Source organism: Myodes glareolus, chromosome 12 (assembly GCF_982192425.1).
Source record: "Myodes glareolus chromosome 12, mMyoGla1.1, whole genome shotgun sequence".
In the NCBI taxonomy this organism is placed as follows: domain Eukaryota; kingdom Metazoa; phylum Chordata; class Mammalia; order Rodentia; family Cricetidae; genus Myodes; species Myodes glareolus.
Genome location: NC_142037.1, coordinates 36,958,668 through 36,966,313, shown reverse-complemented (window position 1 = coordinate 36,966,313; position 7,646 = coordinate 36,958,668). Strand labels below are relative to the sequence as shown.

Below are 7,646 nucleotides of genomic sequence, written 5' to 3'. Positions count from 1 at the left end.
CCCAAAAGACAAGGAGGCCCACTGATAGCGGATGCCTGCTTCAACAGGATTCAGGTACCAAAGAGCTGTGGAGTCAGTAGGGAGAGAGCATGGGACTGATACTTTCTGACCGTGGTCAGGATGGCTACCCACATTTATTTTTTCAAAAAATAATACTATTGAAAAAAAGGTTACATGTTTTATGCTCTATAGCTGCACATAGGATTAAATGGGAGGAAAAAAAGCCTGTGAGCCAGGGTGTAGTTTGAGATCAGGGATTGAGGAAGCTGGCATTGACTTTGACAGATTAATAGGCACCAGTCATATGTTAATAGAGAGACCCCAGGTTCCTCTTGCCAGAGGAAGAAAGCCTCCCTTTTCAGCAAACAGGAACTTTCTTTGAGTCCCTGAGGGAATGGGGACTTTGTCCAAATGCCTGACCTTGGGAAAAGGACTTTCTTGGAGGATCAAATGTTCCATTATAAAATACTGTAGTTTCTTGTATGATTTAATTTATTCAAATAACTTAAAATTGGCTAAAGATGAGGCTGGACTAATATTACTATAAACCAAAGTAGACCCTAGGAATTTATAAATCTTGATTATCAAAGATATCTTATTTATTCAAGCATATGTTACATATCTAATTTTTTTTTATCAGCTTGGTGTTAACTTACATGGGAGTAGCAGAGTTATCTATATGGTTTCACAGTAGTGAGGATTTTTCCAAAGAATTATTTTGTTTAAAGTGGCTACCATTTTATATTTTCATCCTTCATCAAAGCTCACACAAAATTTCCCAAGGGGAAAGGCATAAGGGAATTTAGCACAGAGTGACAATCATTAAAAATGAAGGTATAAGGGTGCTGGATAATTGTGATCTGCAAGGTCAAAATACCAGAACTTTGTCAAGCCACAATAGTCCTCATGAGGTCCACATTACATAGATTTATTTTATAATAGATCTCTCCCAATGAGGAGGAAGTCTGGTAATGACTAAGAAGCGGTTGGTCACAGTTCCTTGTCCCAAGTCTACTGTTCAAGAGGTCAACCAAAGGGAAAAAAAAAACAGTCTATTCAGTTGCCACTTGAACAGCTGTCTGCTGAGATGTCCCTGGTCCCAGCATCTCTGTCCGGACTAAGCAGGCTGCTCCTAGCTGGGAAAACTCCAAACTCCTCATCTCCATGCCTAATGCTAAAACACTCTTCAGAACTCTCACTCTATTCAGCTGTGTTGACTACAACATACTTCTCTCTGTTGGGCTGGTTCACTTCCTGTTAGCAGCTCTCCTTTCCAGGTATCTCACAACTCTGGCATCTCCAGCATCTTGGAATCTCCAAGACAATCCAGACTTCACCTTTGCAGCTTCACACAATGGACTCTCTAGGCCTCCATTCAGGGACATCCCTGACACATGCCTGGCCTTAGCAGCTTTCCTTAGGTGTGGAGGCCAATTCCATAACCTCTAAAGCAGGAACCACGAGGCCAAAGCTGCCAAGTCTAGTGTTTGTTTGGGCTGGAACATGGATCTCTCATTCAATTGCATCTTTACCAGCTTTCTAATTTTGATTGTTACATTTACTGCCTGAGCTTGACTGCTCTTGAATTTACTCTGTACACCAGACTAGTCTCAAACTCAGAGATGCATCAGCCTCTTCCTTCCCAGTGGTGGAGTAAAGATTTGTACCACCTGGCTCTATTTTTTTTTTAAATTCCTTTTTAAAAGTTGGAAATTTAGCTGGGTGGGATCATGCCCTAAGACTACCACTCCCTTTATTCAATTTCTTAGTCCATTTATCTCCTTGAACACAGAATTTAGTCCTGTTCTACTTCCTAGTACCCCTGTTCTCAATCTGTACATTTTATATTTTCATTTGCTCAGTTTGCTCCTTTTCTTCATAAATCTTCACCAGAGTTAACACTAATAAACACACAACATAATCTTTACTAGGCTGTTTTGAAATTCCCTCTGCCAATAGAATTAATCCAATCCAAACCTGCAGATTCTGGGGACAAGGGCAAAGGATAGTCACTTTTTTTTTTTTACCAAAATATCAGAAGAATGATCTCTAGGGAACATACTAAAATTCTTCTCCTCTGAAACCTCTTGAGTGAACTCCCCACCCCCATTCAAATAACTCAGCACCACTATCTTCAATGCTCCTACTAGTGTGGCCAATTAAGCAGTGCCTAAAGAATGTCACTGTTTTCTTCACCCAACTCCCCAAGTCCCTATTTCTCCAAACAAAAACATGGTCAATCCTTTGATTTCACTCCTGCTACTCCTGAAGATCTCAATGTACCTGTGCCCTATTCTTTCCTTGTGTTTCCCCAGAGCATTTTCTGCTATCTCCTTTGAAGCAAACTGCACGAAGGCCTCCCCTGTGCTTCTCCCCTGGTAGTCCATCGTCAATGTTATCCCATTTGGCACGATTTCCAACCCTTGAAAGAACTGAACTATTTCCTCTTTGCTGCAACCAAATGGCAGTCCTCGAAGTCGCACTGTCCCATCACTAGCGTCATTTGGACCATTATGTTTCATAACCCAATCCATTTCAATATCGCTTGATTTAAATGCCTGTGGGGTGCTAGTAACGCCGACTCCGACGATCGCGGCTGGCGGGCGGGCAGGGACGGCCGCTTCGTCCGCGGGTGGCACAGCGGCCGGGACCATATGATAGACCAATAGGAGGAAGAGGGGGTTATTATGGAGCTGGGCGTGGAAGCTATGGAGGTTTTGATGACTATGGTGGCTATAATAATTACGGCTATGGAAATGATGGCTTTGATGACAGGATGAGAGATGGAAGAGGCATGGGAGGACATGGCTACGGTGGAGCTGGTGATGCCAGTTCAGGTTTCCATGGTGGTCATTTTGTGCACATGAGAGGGCTGCCTTTTCGTGCAACCGAAAATGATATTGCTAATTTCTTCTCACCACTCAATCCAATACGAGTTCATATCGACATTGGAGCTGATGGCAGAGCAACAGGAGAGGCAGATGTAGAGTTTGTGACACATGAAGATGCCGTGGCTGCCATGTCTAAAGATAAAAACAACATGCAACATCGATATATTGAACTCTTCTTGAATTCCACCCCTGGAGGAGGTTCTGGAATGGGAGGTTCTGGAATGGGAGGCTATGGCAGAGATGGAATGGATAATCAAGGAGGATACGGATCTGTTGGGAGAATGGGAATGGGAAACAACTACAGTGGAGGATATGGCACTCCTGATGGCTTGGGAGGTTATGGTCGTGGTGGTGGAGGCAGTGGAGTTTACTATGGGCAAGGTGGAATGAGTGGAGGTGGATGGCGTGGGATGTACTAAAAACACCACCACCAATGTGCAAGTCCTAACATCTGTCTACTAGACTTTCTTACGGATTTAATTTCTTTTGTATTTCAAGAACTTTATAATGACTGAAGGAATGTGTTTTCAAGATATTATTTGGTAAAGCAACAGATTGTGATGGGAAAATCTGTTTTCTGTAGGTTTTATTTGTTGCATACTTTGACTTAATAAATTTTTATATTGAAACCAAAAAAAAAAAAAACATGGTCAAGCCTATCATAACAATACCCTAGTACTTGGTACCAAGTTCTGTCTTAGTTAGAGTTTCCATTACTGTGAAGAGGCACCATGACCATGGCAACTCTCATAAAGTAAAACATTTAATTGAGGTGGCTCCCTTAAAGTTCAGAGGTTCAGTCCATTATCATGACAGGGAGCATGGTAATGTGTAGGCAGACATGCTGCTGTCTACATCTTGATCAGAAGGCAGCAGGAAATAGACTGCAACAAGAAAAGTAGCTTGAGCATAGGAGAGCACCAAGCCCACCCCACAGTGACACACTTCCTGCAACAAGGTCATACCTCCTAATAGTGCCATTCCCTTTGAGGGCCATTTTCTTTCAAACCACATCTTTCTTCCCCAACTTGCTTTTTGTTATGGTGTTTCATTGTAGCAATAGAAACCCTAATCAAAATATATCCCTTACCTTTAATGTTACTCTGGGCTCCTGGAGGCTTAGTGGAATGGAGCCCTGGACTTGTTACTCCTTACTTAATTGAAGAATGGAGTATCCTTCTTCCTTCCAGTTTTGACATTCATTCTTCTAATGTCCTTTGTGTTTACAATAAGCACACTGGTTCTTTTTTTTCGGGTGTTCTCCCTTTGGGTCTTTCTTCTATTACTGCTTGGGTCAATCTTTTGTTCTGCTTTTCTTCTAAGTCTTTACATATATTGTAAACTTCTTAAGAAATCTTCAATAACCAGGATCTATTCATACTCTTGAACTCTTCTAACTTCTGAAGTTTCTAATATCTGGGGCTAACTGCATTACAAAAGTAATATTGGTTGTTCACTATTTGTTGACATGTGTGGGTCTGTGAGGGTAAACAGCTGGCAAACCTCACCCAGGCACTCAGGAGTACAATGAGAGATTTGGGGGCTCTTGTATAACCTCACTCACCTTAGGCAGATCGGTGAGTTTCTAGCAGCTGTCTTTATCCCTCTAAAAGGGCATAGTGAAATTGTCCATATCCTCCTTACCCTTGTCAGTGTTGGGAACTCCAGTTACGTCAGGCAGAGGGGAAAAGACTCTCTATTGGGACTTTTCTGCCCAGTATCAATCCACCATCCAGCCAGAAGGTAGCTTTCCTATAATCAAGCCAGAGTCTTTGCCACTTTTCAGCCTTGAAGAGGGTGACCAGCAGCTGTGGACAATCTTCCCAGATTATCTGGTGGGTGTAAAGGACTGTCTCGGGGAAACGAATGAGAGCCTGAGGATGTTCAGAGAAGGGTGGGTTCTGAGATTTACAATTACACAGATCATTGGTTGAAAGGCAGACAAAGCACAAAAGGGATAGAGGGGAAATCTTCAGATATTGGGCACATTGGAAGCACCTCCCTTAGAGGGAGGATGGGCTCTGCCTCTGCCCCAGGGAAATTCTTCCTGGAGCCCCTGCAGCAGTCACTTCATAATTGTGGAGGGGATAAGTGGCCTGAGGTAGAATAAATAACCTTTCCCTGGCAGTGTGGTGACAGGGAACTATTTCCCTCTCCCTGGGTGTGGCCAGGAGTCACACTATAGCATATGGTGGGTGAAAGTCAACTTCATCCTTCCTCAGGTGGAACTGACAGAACAGCCAGAGGTTTCAGTTTCTCTGGGTAACCTCATCAAACCAAGAGGATTCAGGTCCCCAATGGGAGGGGCATAGGTCTAGCAGCAGAGCATGCCACTGGTCAATATGGGGAAACTGGTTGGAGTGTGTGGAGTCACTAACCACCATATTCCAGATACACCAGTCAGAATGGTTAAGATAAAAAAATCACCAGTGATAGCTTATGCTGGAGAGGATGTGGATTGAGGGGAACACTCCTCCGTTGCTGGTGGGAATGCAAACTTCTACAACCACTCTGGAGATCAGTATGGCGGTACAGCAGAAAATTGGGAAACAACTTACCTCAGGACCCAGCAATACCACTCTTAGGCTTATACCTAAAGGATGTATAATCATACTACAAGGAAATTTGTTCAACTATGTTCATAGCAGCATTATTTGTAATAGCCAGAATCTGGGAAAAAAAAAAAAACTAGATGTCCCTCAAAGAAGAATGGCTAATGAAAATGTGGTACATTTACACAAGGGAGTACTACTCAGCAGTAAAAAACATTGACATCTTGAAATTTGCATGCAAGTGGATAGAACTAGAAAAAAAAACATCCTAAGTGAGGTAACCCAGATCCAGAAAGGTGAACATGGCACGTTCTCTCTCATAAGTGGATACTAGCTGTAAAGCAAAGGATAACAAACTTACAATCCACAACCCTAGAGAAGTTAAATAACAAGATGAACCCTAGGACAAACATATATAGATTAAAAATAGATCCCCCTGGAAAGAAGAAATACACAAGATCTCCTGACAAAATTGGGAGTGCGGGAGTAGGGGAAGAAGGGAGGGGAGAAGGGGAGCAAAGGGGGAGGAGAACTTGAGGGAAGGAATAGTCAAGATGGTGGAAGGACAGAGATGAGAGTAATGAAGGAGATATTTTGATTGAGGGATCCATTATAGGGCTAGTAAGAAACCTGACACTAGATAAATTCCCAGGAATACACAAGGATGACTCCAGCTAAGACCCTTAAGCAATAGTGGAGCGGGTGCCTGAACTGGTCTTGTCCTGTAGTTAGGCTAATGAATATCTTAAATGTCACCATAGAACCTACATCCAGCAACTGATGGAGACAGGAGCAGAGACCTGCAACAGAGCACTGGGCTGAGCTCCCAAAGTCCAGTTGAAGAGTGGAAGTAGTGAGATTATGAGCAAAGAGGTCAAGGCCATGATGGATACACCCACTGAAACAGCTTACCTGAGCTAATGGGAGCTCACCAACTCTGGCTGGATAGGGAAGAAACCAGCATATAACCAAGCTAGACCCTCTAAATGTGGATGACAGTTGTATGGCTGGGGTAGACTGTAGGACCACCGGTAGTGGCACCAGGATTTGTCCCTACTGCTTGTACTAGCTTTTTGAAACCCATTCTCTTTGGATGGACACCTTGCTCAGCCTGGATATACTATGGAGGGCCTTGGTCCTTTCTCAGAGCAATATTCCTTACCCTCTCTGAGGAGCAGATGGGGGGTGGGGTGAGTGAAAATGGAGAAGAAATGGGAGGAGGGAAAGAAGTGGGAACTGGGATTGGTAGGTAGAATGAAAAAAGGTAGTTTGTTTTTTAAAATAAAGATAAAAAGTGAGGGGAAACAAAAACAAAATGAAACAAAACAAAACAAAAAACCTCACCAGGGAGCCCTTTCAAAGAAAAAAATCAAACAGAGAGGGAGATTTAGTTCCAGGACAGGTAGCAAAGCTACATAGAGAAAGTCTCAAAAAACAAAAACAAAAAATAACTCCTGATACCCTGAACCATCTTGGGGTTTCAGAGACCCTTCACTGGCTACCTAACTCCAACGATGAGCAGATGAGCCAATCGATTTCATAGAAGTGCTGAAGTTTTCCAGGTAATCAATTGAGCACCACACCCTCCCTTGTTCACACACCGTTCTTGAAAAGTTTATAACATACATTTCAACAGCACCTTGGGAAGGAACACTTCCCTTATGTTTTATATTTGTTTCCCCAAACAACAACTGCCAGAAACATACACAGATACACATAAACAGGCAAGTGGCAAAGACAAGCAGGGGTGGTTACCACACAGACTTAAATCGGAGGTAACATGGATCCCAGGCACTGGAATTGGGGCTGTGCCCAGTCTTTTAGTAGTATCCAATTCAGAAGGCATCACACACGGCCTTCTCTCTGGAGGTGACAGATTTAGATGACTTTCTGTAATTTCTCGTTCTAGGGTAAAAGCACTGGGAGCCTCTCAGGATGTAGGACTAGAGGTGACCGAAGTTCATGGGGACCTGGAATGTCTCAGGGTTCACACTCTCTAGAAACTGTCCATTTTTTCAAACTATTGCCCTAGAGGGTATCTAAGATCCCAGGGTTACAGATTCTCAATCTCTGATGATTTTGATGGGTCCTCCAGAACACTGTGTGGTAAGCCCACCAGAGACAGACATTTTTTAAAGCTAAAATGAAAGTCTTCAGTAATGGTTAGTAGCTGAGTGGGGAACTTGTGAAAACTATGCAGCCC

At 43.1% G+C, this 7,646-nt stretch overlaps 1 pseudogene; it reads left to right on the top strand.

Annotated features, from left to right (window-relative positions):
• Positions 1 to 2,639: 2,639 nt before the first annotated feature.
• Positions 2,640 to 3,530, top strand: LOC148120246 (heterogeneous nuclear ribonucleoprotein H3 pseudogene; annotated as a pseudogene).
• The last annotated feature ends 4,116 nt before the right edge of the window (positions 3,531 to 7,646 follow it).